The following is a 14,281-nucleotide window of genomic DNA, read 5'->3' as shown; positions in this document are numbered from 1 at the left end:
GCCCCACCTTCTGCCTTCATACTTCCTGTGCAGTAGTTGTTTGTGTAGAGAGAGAGGTCGCAGGCAAGGTAATTTTGTGAGTAGGATACAGGACCCTAAAAAGCTAGTGAGAGGTATGAGGTATTCTAAAAGCATAAAAATTGTACACCTGTGAAATGAAATGCTTTCACATGTGATCTTCTGTGTTTATTGTCCTGTGCATAAAGTTGCACCTTGTGTTTGAAGGTTTAAATTATTTCAGGCTTGCATGGAGGCAGAAATTTCTGAGTGACTTTTATACATTTCTTAAGACTCTGCACTGTCAGGATGGCCGAGTGGTCTAAGGCGCTGTGTTTAGGCCGCAGTCTCCTCTGGAGACGTGGGTTCGAATCCCACTTCTGACATGACTTTTGGAGATGTAATCTCCTTTTTCAGGTTAACATCTGATGGAAGTTGCATCTGTTGGTCTTCACCTGGGATGTGATTCCGTCCTCATCTAGTCAAGAGAGCTGGGGTTTCTCATATATTTCGGTTGTATAAAGTCTTGCTGACAAAGTGCAGTCCTTACTATATGAGCATAGGACCCATGTAAGAGCTCATCTGGAAGAGTCATGCTCTTGTATGCCCTGGCCAGACAGGCCATGCAAATATGGAAGAATGCCTAGCATCTGGTAGACAGTTGGACTCCAGCACACTTATGGCAATTTCCTCAGGGCTGTGATCAGGGGCTGCTTAGATTTGCGTATTCCACCCTATGTTGTGACATTGAAATTCCTTGTTGAATTTGCTTTAGCTAGCCAAGAGGTGGCTGTTGACTCAATTTCAAAGCAGCTTTGGGCCTTTCAATTGGCTGGTTAATAGCACTTTCTCTTTGTACGCCTTAAAGGTCTAAAGAGTTCTTCATAGGTACTGCTCTCTATGGATTGTTCAAAGATCTGTTGGAAGTACTTATAATAGGATAAATAAATTGAGGGCATGCCTTTTCGGTACCCCACTTGCATGGCTGTCTGACCTGTGGAAGGTTCCACAAATGCAAGTCAGGATGGCCGAGTGGTCTAAGGCGCTGCGTTCAGGTCGCAGTCTCTTCTGGAGGCGTGGGTTCAAATCCCACTTCTGACAATTGAGTGTTTAATCTACTTTTTTCTTGAGAGAGAAAAAATCAGATCATTTCCCTCACATGGGCTTATATGGTTGTCTACTTGGAAAAGTGCAGTGAGTTTTTTTCTTGCTCTAGCCACTCATGACCTAAGATGTGTGCTTTTTTTGGTTCACAATATCTTTCCCTCTCTGTAGATGATCAAGCAACATGTGGTCAGGATGGCCGAGTGATCTAAGGCACTGCGTTAAGGCCGCAGTCTCTCCTGGAGGCGTGGGTTCGAATCCCACTTCTGACAAAACTTTAAGTCCATTTTGTCTCTGAGTTCTTTTAGAATCTCAGCTAAAAATTGGCAGTGCATATAATATCTGAATAAGTAACAAACTTCAGTTTCAACTGCAAATTAATTTGCCCAATTCTGTCTTCAAGCTCGTATAATATTCTTCTAGCACTCGTAGTGTTTTATGTGTTTTTTGGGGGGTGCTTAAAAAGTCCCTTTTATTAATGAAATGGGTTACATTCAGTCTTGTGATATTTTTGGTTTCCAATAAGTAGATTGTTAATTTTATGTAACCTCATTTTCTAATGCTCCATTCAAGAGATGTTTCCACTATGAAATGCAGAGCAAGGGGAAAGAGCACAAGTGATAGAGCGAGTGAGTGAGAAGGGGTGTTGAGGAAGGAGAGAATGAAACAAAGACAGAGTGAGTGAACGGCAGGTAGGCCTAGAAGAGGAAACTAGAAGTGAAGGTGACATACTTTTCCCTGCTTTTGACCTCCCACCCATCCCAAACCGACCACAAACGTACCATCTATGCAACGTTGGTATGCAGAAATTCACGCCTCAGCCAGTGAGGGTGAGTCCCAGGCTAGGGGCTAGAGAGCAAAAGACTGCATGTGCTCAGATGTTCCCTGCTAGGGACAGTTGATCTGAAATAAGGTCTGCTCTCTTGTATCCAGCAAGGATCTAGAAATCCTGCATGAATCTGCAAGGCACAATGACAGCATACATTTGCATAATAAGCCCCACCTTCTGCCTTCCTACTTCCTGTGCAGTAGTTGTTTGTGTAGAGAAAGAGGTCGCAGGCAAGGTAATTTTGTGAGTAGGATACAGGACCCTAAATAGCTGGTGAGAGGTATGAGGTATTCTAAAAGCATAAAAATTGTACACCTGTGAAATGAAATGCTTTCACATGTGATCTTCTGTGTTTATTGTCCTGTGCATAAAGTTGCACCTTGTGTTTGAAGGTTTAAATTATTTCAGGCTTGCATGGAGGCAGAAATTTCTGAGTGACTTTTATACATTTCTTAAGACTCTGCACTGTCAGGATGGCCGAGTGGTCTAAAGCGCTGTGTTTAGGCCGCAGTCTCCTCTGGAGGCGTGGTTTCGAATCCCACTTCTGACATGACTTTTGGAGATGTAATCTCCTTTTTCAGGTTAACATCTGATGGAAGTTGCATCTGTTGGTCTTCACCTGGGATGTGATTCTGTCCTCATCTAGTCAAGAGAGCTGGGGTTTCTCATATATTTCGGTTGTATAAAGTCTTGCTGACAAAGTGCAGTCCTTACTATATGAGCATAGGACCCATGTAAGAGCTCATCTGGAAGAGTCATGCTCTTGTATGCCCTGGCCAGACAGGCCATGCAAATATGGAAGAATGCCTAGCATCTGGTAGACAGTTGGACTCCAGCACACTTATGGCAATTTCCTCAGGGCTGTGATCAGGGGCTGCTTAGATTTGCGTATTCCACCCTATGTTGTGACATTTAAATTCCTTGTTGAATTTGCTTTAGCTAGCCAAGAGGTGGCTGTTGACTCAATTTCAAAGCAGCTTTGGGCCGTTCAAGTGGCTGGTTAATAGCACTTTCTCTTTGTACGCCTTAAAGGTCTAAAGAGTTCTTCATAGGTACTGCTCTCTATGGATTGTTCAAAGATCTGTTGGAAGTACTTATAATAGGATAAATAAATTGAGGGCATGCCTTTTCGGTACCCCACTTGCATGGCTGTCTGGCCTGTGGAAGGTTCCACAAATGCAAGTCAGGATGGCTGAGTGGTCTAAGGCGCTGCGTTCAGGTCGCAGTCTCTTCTGGAGGCGTGGGTTCAAATCCCACTTCTGACAATTGTGTGTTTACTCTACTTTTTTCTTGAGAGAGAAAAAATCAGATCATTTCCCTCACATGGGCTTATATGGTTGTCTACTTGGAAAAGTGCAGTGAGTTTTTTTCTTGCTCTAGCCACTCATGACCTAAGATGTGTGCTTTTTTTGGTTCACAATATCTTTCCCTCTCTGTAGATGATGAAGCAACATGTGGTCAGGATGGCCGAGTGGTCTAAGGCGCTGCGTTAAGGCAGCAGTCTCTCCTGGAGGCGTGGGTTCGAATCCCACTTCTGACAAAACTTTAAGTCCATTTTGTCTCTGAGTTCTTTTAAAATCTCAGCTAAAAATTGGCAGTGCATATAATATCTGAATAAGTAACAAACTTCAGTTTCCACTGCAAATTAATTTGCCCAATTCTTTCTTCAAGCTCGTATAATATTCTTCTAGCACTCGTGGAGTTTTATGTGTTTTTTGGGGGGTGCTTAAAAAGTCCCTTTTAATAATGAAATGGGTTACATTGAGTCTTGTGATATTTTTTGTTTCCAATAAGTAGATTGTTAATTTTATGTAACCTCATTTTCTAATGCTCTATTCAAGAGATGTTTCCACTATGAAATGCAGAGCAAGGGGAAAGAGCACAAGTGATAGAGCGAGTGAGTGAGAAGGGGTGTTGAGGAAGGAGAGAATGAAACAAAGACAGAGTGAGTGAACGGCAGGTAGGCCTAGAAGAGGAGACTAGAAGTGAAGGCGACATACTTTTCCCTGCTTTTGACCTCCCACCCATCCCAAACCGACCACAAACGTACCATCTATGCAACGTTGGTATGCAGAAATTCACGCCTCAGCCAGTGAGGGTGAGTCCCAGGCCAGGGGCTAGAGAGCAAAAGACTGCATGTGCTCAGACATTCCCTGCTAGGGACAGTTGATCTGAAACAAGGTCTGCTCTCTTGTATCCAGCAAGGATCTAGAAATCCTGCATGAATCTGCAAGGCACAATGACAGCATACATTTGCATAATATGCCCCACCTTCTGCCTTCCTACTTCCTGTGCAGTAGTTGTTTGTGTAGAGAGAGAGGTCGCAGGCAAGTTAATTTTGTGAGTAGGATACAGGACCCTAAATAGCTGGTGAGAGGTATGAGGTATTCTAAAAGCATAAAAATTGTACTCCTGTGAAATGAAATGCTTTCACATGTGATCTTCTGTGTTTATTGTCCTGTGCATAAAGTTGCACCTTGTCTTTGAAGGTTTAAATTATTTCAGGCTTGCATGGAGGCAGAAATTTCTGAGTGACTTTTATACATTTCTTAAGACTCTGCACTGTCAGGATGGCCGAGTGGTCTAAGGCGCTGTGTTTAGGCCGCAGTCTCCTCTGGAGGAGTGGGATTGAATCCCACTTCTGACATGACTTTTGGAGATGTAATCTCCTTTTTCAGGTTAACATCTGATGGAAGTTGCATCTGTTGGTCTTCACCTGGGATGTGATTCCGTCCTCATCTAGTCAAGAGAGCTGGGGTTTCTCATATATTTTGGTTGTATAAAGTCTTGCTGACAAAGTGCAGTCCTTACTATATGAGCATAGGACCCATGTAAGAGCTCATCTGGAAGAGTCATGCTCTTGTATGCCCTGGCCAGACAGGCCATGCAAATATGGAAGAATGCCTAGCATCTGGTAGACAGTTGGACTCCAGCACACTTACGGCAATTTCCTCAGGGCTGTGATCAGGGGCTGCTTAGATTTGCGTATTCCACCCTATGTTGTGACATTGAAATTCCTTGTTGAATTTGCTTTAGCTAGCCAAGAGGTGGCTGTTGACTCAATTTCAAAGCAGCTTTGGGCCTTTCAAGTGGCTGGTTAATAGCACTTTCTCTTTGTACGCCTTAAAGCTCTAAAGAGTTCTTCATAGGTACTGCTCTCTATGGATTGTTCAAAGATCTGTTGGAAGTACTTATAATAGGATAAATAAATTGAGGGCATGCCTTTTCGGTACCCCACTTGCATGGCTGTCTGGCCTGTGGAAGGTTCCACAAATGCAAATCAGGATGGCCGAGTGGTCTAAGGCGCTGCGTTCAGGTCGCAGTCTCTTCTGGAGGCGTGGGTTCAAATCCCATTTCTGACAATTGTGTGTTTACTCTACTTTTTTCTTGAGAGAGAAAAAATCTGATCATTTCCCTCACATGGGCTTATATGGTTGTCTACTTGGAAAAGTGCAGTGAGTTTTTTTCTTGCTCTAGCCACTCATGACCTAAGATGTGTGCTTTTTTTGGTTCACAATATCTTTCCCTCTCTGTAGATGATCAAGCAAATGTGGTCAGGATGGCCGAGTGGTCTAAGGCGCTGCGTTAAGGCTGCAGTCTCTCCTGGAGGCGTGGGTTCGAATCCCACTTCTGACAAAACTTTAAGTCCATTTTGTCTCTGAGTTCTTTTAGAATCTCAGCTAAAAATTGGCAGTGCATATAATATCTGAATAAGTAACAAACTTCAGTTTCAACTGCAAATTAATTTGCCCAATTCTGTCTTCAAGCTCGTATAATATTCTTCTAGCACTCGTGGTGTTTTATGTGTTTTTTGGGGGGTGCTTAAAAAGTCCCTTTTAATAATGAAATGGGTTACATTGAGTCTTGTGATATTTTTTGTTTCCAATAAGTAGATTGTTAATTTTATGTAACCTCATTTTCTAATGCTCTATTCAAGAGATGTTTCCACTATGAAATGCAGAGCAAGGGGAAAGAGCACAAGTGATAGAGCGAGTGAGTGAGAAGGGGTGTTGAGGAAGGAGAGAATGAAACAAAGACAGAGTGAGTGAACGGCAGGTAGGCCTAGAAGAGGAGACTAGAAGTGAAGGCGACATACTTTTCCATGCTTTTGACCTCCCACCCATCCCAAACCGACCACAAACGTACCATCTATGCAACGTTGATATGCAGAAATTCACGCCTCAGCCAGTGAGGGTAAGTCCCAGGCCAGGGGCTAGAGAGCAAAAGACTGCATGTGCTCAGACGTTCCCTGCTAGGGACAGTTGATCTGAAACAAGGTCTGCTCTCTTGTATCCAGCAAGGATCTAGAAATCCTGCATGAATCTGCAAGGCACAATGACAGCATACATTTGCATAATATGCCCCACCTTCTGCCTTCCTACTTCCTGTGCAGTAGTTGTTTGTGTAGAGAGAGAGGTCGCAGGCAAGGTAATTTTGTGAGTAGGATACAGGACCCTAAATAACTGGTGAGAGGTATGAGGTATTCTAAAAGCATAAAAATTGTACACCTGTGAAATTAAATGCTTTCACATGTGATCTTCTGTGTTTATTGACCTGTGCATAAAGTTGCACCTTGTGTTTGAAGGTTTAAATTATTTCAGGCTTGCATGGAGGCAGAAATTTCTGAATGACTTTTATACATTTCTTAAGACTCTGCACTGTCAGGATGGCCGAGTGGTCTAAGGCGCTGTGTTTAGGCCGCAGTCTCCTCTGGAGGCGTGGGTTCAAATCCCACTTCTGACATGACTTTTGGAGATGTAATCTCCTTTTTCAGGTTAACATCTGATGGAAGTTGCATCTGTTGGTCTTCACCTGGGATGTGATTCCGTCCTCATCTAGTCAAGAGAGCTGGGGTTTCTCATATATTTCGGTTGTATAAAGTCTTGCTGACAAAGTGCAGTCCTTACTATATGAGCATAGGACCCATGTAAGAGCTCATCTGGAAGAGTCATGCTCTTGTATGCCGTGGCCAGACAGGCCATGCAAATATGGAAGAATGCCTAGCATCTGGTAGACAGTTGGACTCCAGCACACTTACGGCAATTTCCTCAGGGCTGTGATCAGGGGCTGCTTAGATTTGCGTATTCCACCCTATGTTGTGACATTGAAATTCCTTGTTGAATTTGCTTTAGCTAGCCAAGAGGTGGCTGTTCACTCAATTTCAAAGCAGCTTTGGGCCGTTCAAGTGGCTGGTTCATAGCACTTTCTCTTTGTACGCCCTAAAGGTCTAAAGAGTTCTTCATAGGTACTGCTCTCTATGGATTGTTCAAAGATCTGTTGGAAGTACTTATAGTAGGATAAATAAATTGAGGGCATGCCTTTTCGGTACCCCACTTGCATGGCTGTCTGGCCTGTGGAAGGTTTTACATATGCAAGTCAGGATGGCCTAGTGGTCTAAGGCGCTGTGTTCAGGTCGCAGTCTCTTCTGGAGGCGTGGGTTCAAACCCCACTTCTGACAATTGTGTGTTTACTCTACTTTTTTCTTGAGAGAGAAAAAATCAGATCATTTCCCTCACATGGGCTTATATGGTTGTCTACTTGGAAAAGTGCAGTGAGTTTTTTTCTTGCTCTAGCCACTCATGACCTAAGATGTGTGCTTTTTTTGGTTCACAATATCTTCCCCACTCTGTAGATGATCAAGCAAATGTGGTCAGGATGGCCGAGTGGTCTAAGGCGCTGCGTTAAGGCCGCAGTCTCTCCTGGAGGCGTGGGTTCGAATCCCACTTCTGACAAAACTTTAAGTCCATTTTGTCTCTGAGTTCTTTTAGAATCTCAGCTAAAAATTGGCAGTGCATATAATATCTGAATAAGTAACAAACTTCAGTTTCAACTTCAAATTAATTTGCCCAATTCTGTCTTCAAGCTCGTATAATATTCTTCTAGCACTCGTGGTGTTTTATGTGTTTTTTGGGGGGTGCTTAAAAAGTCCCTTTTATTAATGAAATGGGTTACATTCAGTCTTGTGATATTTTTGGTTTCCAATAAGTAGATTGTTAATTTTATGTAACCTCATTTTCTAATGCTCCATTCAAGAGATGTTTCCACTATGAAATGCAGAGCAAGGGGAAAGAGCACAAGTGATAGAGCGAGTGAGTGAGAAGGGGTGTTAAGGAAGGAGAGAATGAAACAAAGACAGAGTGAATTAACGGCAGGTAGGCCTAGAAGAGGAGACTAGAAGTGAAGGCGACATACTTTTCCCTGCTTTTGACCTCCCACCCATCCCAAACCGACCACAAACGTACCATCTATGCAACGTTGGTATGCAGAAATTCACGCCTCAGCCAGTGAGGGTAAGTCCCAGGCCAGGGGCTAGAGAGCAAAAGACTGCATGTGCTCAGACGTTCCCTGCTAGGGACAGTTGATCTGAAACAAGGTCTGCTCTCTTGTATCCAGCAAGGATCTAGAAATCCTGCATGAATCTGCAAGGCACAATGACAGCATACATTTGCATAATATGCCCCACCTTCTGCCTTCCTACTTCCTGTGCAGAAAATGTTTGTGTAGAGAGAGAGGTCGTAGGCAAGGTAATTTTGTGAGTAGGATACAGGACCCTAACTAGCTGGTGAGAGGTATGAGGTATTCTAAAAGCATAAAAATTGTACACCTGTGAAATGAAATGCTTTCACATGTGATCTTCTGTGTTTATTGTCCTGTGCATAAAGTTGCACCTTGTGTTTGAAGGTTTAAATTATTTCAGGCTTGCATGGAGGCAGAAATTTCTGAGTGACTTTTATACATTTCTTAAGACTTTGCACTGTCAGGATGGCCGAGTGGTCTAAGGCGCTGTGTTTAGGCCGCAGTCTCCTCTGGAGGAGTGGGTTTGAATCCCACTTCTGACATGACTTTTGGAGATGTAATCTCCTGTTTCAGGTTAACATCTGATGGAAGTTGTATCTGTTGGTCTTCACCTGGGATGTGATTCCGTCCTCATCTAGTCAAGAGAGCTGCGGTTTCTCATATATTTCGGTTGTATAAAGTCTTGCTGACAAAGTGCAGTCCTTACTATATGAGCATAGGACCCATGTAAGAGCTCATCTGGAAGAAACATGCTCTTGTATGCCGTGGCCAGACAGGCCATGCAAATATGGAAGAATGCCTAGCATCTGGTAGACAGTTGGACTCCAGCACACTTACGGCAATTTCCTCAGGGCTGTGATCAGGGGCTGCTTAGATTTGCGTATTCCACCCTATGATGTGACATTGAAATTCCTTGTTGAATTTGCTTTAGCTAGCCAAGAGGTGGCTGTTGACTCAATTTCAAAGCAGCTTTGGGCCGTTCAAGTGGCTGGTTAATAGCACTTTCTCTTTGTACGCCTTAAAGGTCTAAAGAGTTCTTCATAGGTACTGCTCTCTATGGATTGTTCAAAGATCTGTTGGAAGTACTTATAATAGGATAAATAAATTGAGGGCATGCCTTTTCGGTACCCCACTTGCATGGCTGTCTGGCCTGTGGAAGGTTCCGCAAATGCAAATCAGGATGGCCGAGTGGTCTAAGGCGCTGCGTTCAGGTCGCAGTCTCTTCTGGAGGCGTGGGTTCAAATCCCACTTCTGACAATTGTGTGTTTAATCTACTTTTTTCTTGAGAGAGAAAAAATCTGATCATTTCCCTCACATGGGCTTATATGGTTGTCTACTTGGAAAAGTGCAGTGAGTTTTTTTCTTGCTCTAGCCACTCATGACCTAAGATGTGTGCTTTTTTTGGTTCACAATATCTTTCCCTCTCTGTAGATGATCAAGCAACATGTGGTCAGGATGGCCGAGTGGTCTAAGGCGCTGCGTTAAGGCCGCAGTCTCTCCTGGAGGCGTGGGTTCGAATCCCACTTCTGACAAAACTTTAAGTCCATTTCGTCTCTGAGTTCTTTTAGAATCTCAGCTAAAAATTGGCAGTGCATATAATATCTGAATAAGTAACAAACTTCAGTTTCAACTGCAAATTAATTTGCCCAATTCTGTCTTCAAGCTCGTATAATATTCTTCTAGCACTCGTGGTGTTTTATGTGTTTTTTGGGGGGTGCTTAAAAAGTCCCTTTTATTAATGAAATGGGTTACATTCAGTCTTGTGATATTTTTGGTTTCCAATAAGTAGATTGTTAATTTTATGTAACCTCATTTTCTAATGCTCCATTCAAGAGATGTTTCCACTATGAAATGCAGAGCAAGGGGAAAGAGCACAAGTGATAGAGCGAGTGAGTGAGAAGGGGTGTTGAGGAAGGAGAGAATGAAACAAAGACAGAGTGAGTGAACGGCAGGTAGGCCTAGAAGAGGAGACTAGAAGTGAAGGCGACATACTTTTCCCTGCTTTTGACCTCCCACCCATCCCAAACCGACCATAAACGTACCATCTATGCAACGTTGGTATGCAGAAATTCACGCCTCAGCCAGTGAGGGTGAGTCTCAGGCCAGGGGCTAGAGAGCAAAAGACTGCATGTGCTCAGACGTTCCCTGCTAGGGACAGTTGATCTAAAACAAGGTCTGCTCTCTTGTATCCAGCAAGGATCTAGAAATCCTGCATGAATCTGCAAGGCACAATGACAGCATACATTTGCATAATATGCCCCACCTTCTGCCTTCCTACTTCCTGTGCAGTAGTTGTTTGTGTAGAGAGAGAGGTCGCAGGCAAGGTAATTTTGTGAGTAGGATACAGGACCCTAAATAGATGGTGAGAGGTATGAGGTATTCTAAAAGCATAAAAATTGTACTCCTGTGAAATGAAATGCTTTCACATGTGATCTTCTGTGTTTATTGTCCTGTGCATAAAGTTGCACCTTGTGTTTGAAGGTTTAAATTATTTCAGGCTTGCATGGAGGCAGAAATTTCTGAGTGACTTTTATACATTTCTTAAGACTTTGCACTGTCAGGATGGCCGAGTGGTCTAAGGCGCTGTGTTTAGGCCGCAGTCTCCTCTGGAGGAGTGGGTTTGAATCCCACTTCTGACATGACTTTTGGAGATGTAATCTCCTTTTTCAGGTTAACATCTGATGGAAGTTGTATCTGTTGGTCTTCACCTGGGATGGGATTCCGTCCTCATCTAGTCAAGAGAGCTGGGGTTTCTCATATATTTCGGTTGTATAAAGTCTTGCTGACAAAGTGCAGTCCTTACTATATGAGCATAGGACCCATGTAAGAGCTCATCTGGAAGAGTCATGCTCTTGTATGCCGTGGCCAGACAGGCCATGCAAATATGGAAGAATGCCTAGCATCTGGTAGACAGTTGGACTCCAGCACACTTACGGCAATTTCCTCAGGGCTGTGATCAGGGGCTGCTTAGATTTGCGTATTCCACCCTATGTTGTGACATTGAAATTCCTTGTTGAATTTGCTTTAGCTAGCCAAGAGGTGGCTGTTGACTCAATTTCAAAGCAGCTTTGGGCCGTTCAAGTGGCTGGTTAATAGCACTTTCTCTTTGTATGCCTTAAAGGTCTAAAGAGTTCTTCATAGGTACTGCTCTCTATGGATTGTTCAAAGATCTGTTGGAAGTACTTATAATAGGATAAATAAATTGAGGGCATGCCTTTTCGGTACCCCACTTGCATGGCTGTCTGGCCTGTGGAAGGTTCCGCAAATGCAAATCAGGATGGCCGAGTGGTCTAAGGCGCTGCGTTCAGGTCGCAGTCTCATCTGGAGGCGTGGGTGCAAATCCCACTTCTGACAGTTGTGTGTTTAATCTACTTTTTTCTTGAGAGAGAAAAAATCTGATCATTTCCCTCACATGGGCTTATATGGTTTTCTACTTGGAAAAGTGAAGTGAGTTTTTTTCTTGCTCTAGCCACTCATGACCTAAGATGTGTGCTTTTTTTGGTTCACAATATCTTTCCCTCTCTGTAGATGATCAAGCAACATGTGGTCAGGATGGCTGAGTGGTCTAAAGCGCTGCGTTAAGGCCGCAGTCTCTCCTGGAGGCGTGGGTTCGAATCCCACTTCTGACAAAACTTTAAGTCCATTTTGTCTCCTTTTAGAATCTCAGCTAAAAATTGGCAGTGCTTATAATATCTGAATAAGTAACAAACTTCAGTTTCAACTGCAAATTAATTTGCCCAATTCTGTCTTCAAGCTCGTATAATATTCTTCTAGCACTCGTGGTGTTTTATGTGTTTTTTGAGGGGTGCTTAAAAAGTCCCTTTTATTAATGAAATGGGTTACATTCAGTCTTGTGATATTTTTGGTTTCCAATAAGTAGATTGTTAATTTTATGTAACCTCATTTTCTAATGCTCCATTCAAGAGATGTTTCCACTATGAAATGCAGAGCAAGGGGAAAGAGCACAAGTGATAGAGCGAGAGAGTGAGAAGGGGTGTTGAGGAAGGAGAGAATGAAACAAAGACAGAGTGAGTGAACGGCAGGTAGGCCTAGAAGAGGAGACTAGAAGTGAAGGCGACATACTTTTCCATGCTTTTGACCTCCCACCCATCCCAAACCGACCACAAACGTACCATCTATGCAACGTTGGTATGCAGAAATTCACGCCTCAGCCAGTGAGGGTGAGTCCCAGGCCAGGGGCTAGAGAGCAAATGACTGCATGTGCTCAGACGTTCCCTGCTAGGGACAGTTGATCTGAAACAAGGTCTGCTCTCTTGTATCCAGCAAGGATCTAGAAATCCTGCATGAATCTGCAAGGCACAATGACAGCATACATTTGCATAATATGCCCCACCTTCTGCCTTCCTGCTTCCTGTGCAGTAGTTGTTTGTGTAGAGAGAGAGGTCGCAGGCAAGTTAATTTTGTGAGTAGGATACAGGACCCTAAATAGCTGGTGAGAGGTATGAGGTATTCTAAAAGCATAAAAATTGTACTCCTGTGAAATGAAATGCTTTCACATGTGATCTTCTGTGTTTATTGTCCTGTGCATAAAGTTGCACCTTGTCTTTGAAGGTTTAAATTATTTCAGGCTTGCATGGAGGCAGAAATTTCTGAGTGACTTTTATACATTTCTTAAGACTCTGCACTGTCAGGATGGCCGAGTGGTCTAAGGTGCTGTGTTTAGGCCGCAGTCTCTTCTGGAGGAGTGGGATTGAATCCCACTTCTGACATGACTTTTGGAGATGTAATCTCCTTTTTCAGGTTAACATCTGATGGAAGGTGCATCTGTTGGTCTTCACCTGGGATGTGATTCCGTCCTCATCTAGTCAAGAGAGCTGGGGTTTCTCATATATTTCGGTTGTGTAAAGTCTTGCTGACAAAGTGCAGTCCTTACTATATGAGCATAGGACCCATGTAAGAGCTCATCTGGAAGAGTCATGCTCTTGTATGCCCTGGCCAGACAGGCCATGCAAATATGGAAGAATGCCTAGCATCTGGTAGACAGTTGGACTCCAGCACACTTACGGCAATTTCCTCAGGGCTGTGATCAGGGGCTGCTTAGATTTGCGTATTCCACCCTATGTTGTGACATTGAAATTCCTTGTTGAATTTGCTTTAGCTAGCCAAGAGGTGGCTGTTGACTCAATTTCAAAGCAGCTTTGGGCCGTTCAAGTGGCTGGTTAATAGCACTTTCTCTTTGCACGCCTTAAAGGTCTAAAGAGTTCTTCATAGGTACTGCTCTCTATGGATTGTTCAAAGATCTGTTGGAAGTACTTATAATAGGATAAATAAATTGAGGGCATGCCTTTTCGGTACCCCACTTGCATGGCTGTCTGGCCTGTGGAAGGTTCCACAAATGCAAGTCACGATGGCCGAGTGGTCTAAGGCGCTGCGTTCAGGTTGCAGTCTCTTATGGAGGCGTGGGTTCAAATCCCACTTCTGACAATTGTGTGTTTACTCTACTTTTTACTTGAGAGAGAAAAAATCAGATCATTTCCCTCACATGGGCTTATATGGTTGTCTACTTGGAAAAGTGCAGTGAGTTTTTTTCTTGCTCTAGCCACTCATGACCTAAGATGTGTGCTTTTTTTGGTTCACAATATCTTTCCCTCTCTGTAGATGATCAAGCAAATGTGGTCAGGATGGCCGAGTGGTCTAAGGCGCTGCGTTAAGGCCGCAGTCTCTCCTGGAGGCGTGGGTTCGAATCCCACTTCTGACAAAACTTTAAGTCCATTTTGTCTCTGAGTTCTTTTAGAATCTCAGCTAAAAATTGGCAGTGCATATAATATCTGAATAAGTAACAAACTTCAGTTTCAACTGCAAATTAATTTGCCCAATTCTGTCTTCAAGCTCGTATAATATTCTTCTAGCACTCGTGGTGTTTTATGTGTTTTTTGGGGGGTGCTTAAAAAGTCCCTTTTATTAATGAAATGGGTTACATTCAGTCTTGTGATATTTTTGGTTTCCAATAAGTAGATTGTTAATTTTATGTAACCTCATTTTCTAATGCTCCATTCAAGAGATGTTTCCACTATGAAATGCAGAGCAAGGGGA

At 43.2% G+C, this 14,281-nt stretch overlaps 12 non-coding genes across 12 annotated transcripts; all 12 read left to right on the top strand.

Moving 5' to 3' along the window:
* The first annotated feature begins 300 nt into the window (after window positions 1-300).
* Window positions 301-383, top strand: TRNAL-UAG (transfer RNA leucine (anticodon UAG)). Its single transcript has one exon. It is a non-coding gene; the product is annotated as a tRNA-Leu (tRNA).
* A 632-nt stretch (window positions 384-1,015) lies between these two features.
* On the top strand, window positions 1,016-1,098 carry TRNAL-CAG (transfer RNA leucine (anticodon CAG)). The gene has a single exon. It is a non-coding gene; the product is annotated as a tRNA-Leu (tRNA).
* A 192-nt stretch (window positions 1,099-1,290) lies between these two features.
* Window positions 1,291-1,373, top strand: TRNAL-AAG (transfer RNA leucine (anticodon AAG)). The gene has a single exon. It is a non-coding gene; the product is annotated as a tRNA-Leu (tRNA).
* Window positions 1,374-3,112: 1,739 nt separating this feature from the next.
* On the top strand, window positions 3,113-3,195 carry TRNAL-CAG (transfer RNA leucine (anticodon CAG)). The gene has a single exon. It is a non-coding gene; the product is annotated as a tRNA-Leu (tRNA).
* A 2,288-nt stretch (window positions 3,196-5,483) lies between these two features.
* TRNAL-AAG (transfer RNA leucine (anticodon AAG)) lies at window positions 5,484-5,566 on the top strand. Its single transcript has one exon. It is a non-coding gene; the product is annotated as a tRNA-Leu (tRNA).
* A 1,024-nt stretch (window positions 5,567-6,590) lies between these two features.
* TRNAL-UAG (transfer RNA leucine (anticodon UAG)) lies at window positions 6,591-6,673 on the top strand. Its single transcript has one exon. It is a non-coding gene; the product is annotated as a tRNA-Leu (tRNA).
* A 632-nt stretch (window positions 6,674-7,305) lies between these two features.
* On the top strand, window positions 7,306-7,388 carry TRNAL-CAG (transfer RNA leucine (anticodon CAG)). Its single transcript has one exon. It is a non-coding gene; the product is annotated as a tRNA-Leu (tRNA).
* Window positions 7,389-7,579: 191 nt separating this feature from the next.
* TRNAL-AAG (transfer RNA leucine (anticodon AAG)) lies at window positions 7,580-7,662 on the top strand. The gene has a single exon. It is a non-coding gene; the product is annotated as a tRNA-Leu (tRNA).
* Window positions 7,663-9,401: 1,739 nt separating this feature from the next.
* Window positions 9,402-9,484, top strand: TRNAL-CAG (transfer RNA leucine (anticodon CAG)). The gene has a single exon. It is a non-coding gene; the product is annotated as a tRNA-Leu (tRNA).
* A 192-nt stretch (window positions 9,485-9,676) lies between these two features.
* Window positions 9,677-9,759, top strand: TRNAL-AAG (transfer RNA leucine (anticodon AAG)). Its single transcript has one exon. It is a non-coding gene; the product is annotated as a tRNA-Leu (tRNA).
* A 2,014-nt stretch (window positions 9,760-11,773) lies between these two features.
* Window positions 11,774-11,856, top strand: TRNAL-AAG (transfer RNA leucine (anticodon AAG)). Its single transcript has one exon. It is a non-coding gene; the product is annotated as a tRNA-Leu (tRNA).
* Window positions 11,857-13,863: 2,007 nt separating this feature from the next.
* TRNAL-AAG (transfer RNA leucine (anticodon AAG)) lies at window positions 13,864-13,946 on the top strand. The gene has a single exon. It is a non-coding gene; the product is annotated as a tRNA-Leu (tRNA).
* The last annotated feature ends 335 nt before the right edge of the window (window positions 13,947-14,281 follow it).

The sequence above is a fragment of the Lissotriton vulgaris genome, chromosome 8 (genome assembly GCF_964263255.1).
Source record: "Lissotriton vulgaris chromosome 8, aLisVul1.2, whole genome shotgun sequence".
In the NCBI taxonomy this organism is placed as follows: Eukaryota; Metazoa; Chordata; class Amphibia; order Caudata; family Salamandridae; genus Lissotriton; species Lissotriton vulgaris.
The sequence above is the reverse complement of the archived record's forward strand: the minus strand, read 5'-3'. Positions and strand labels throughout refer to the sequence as shown.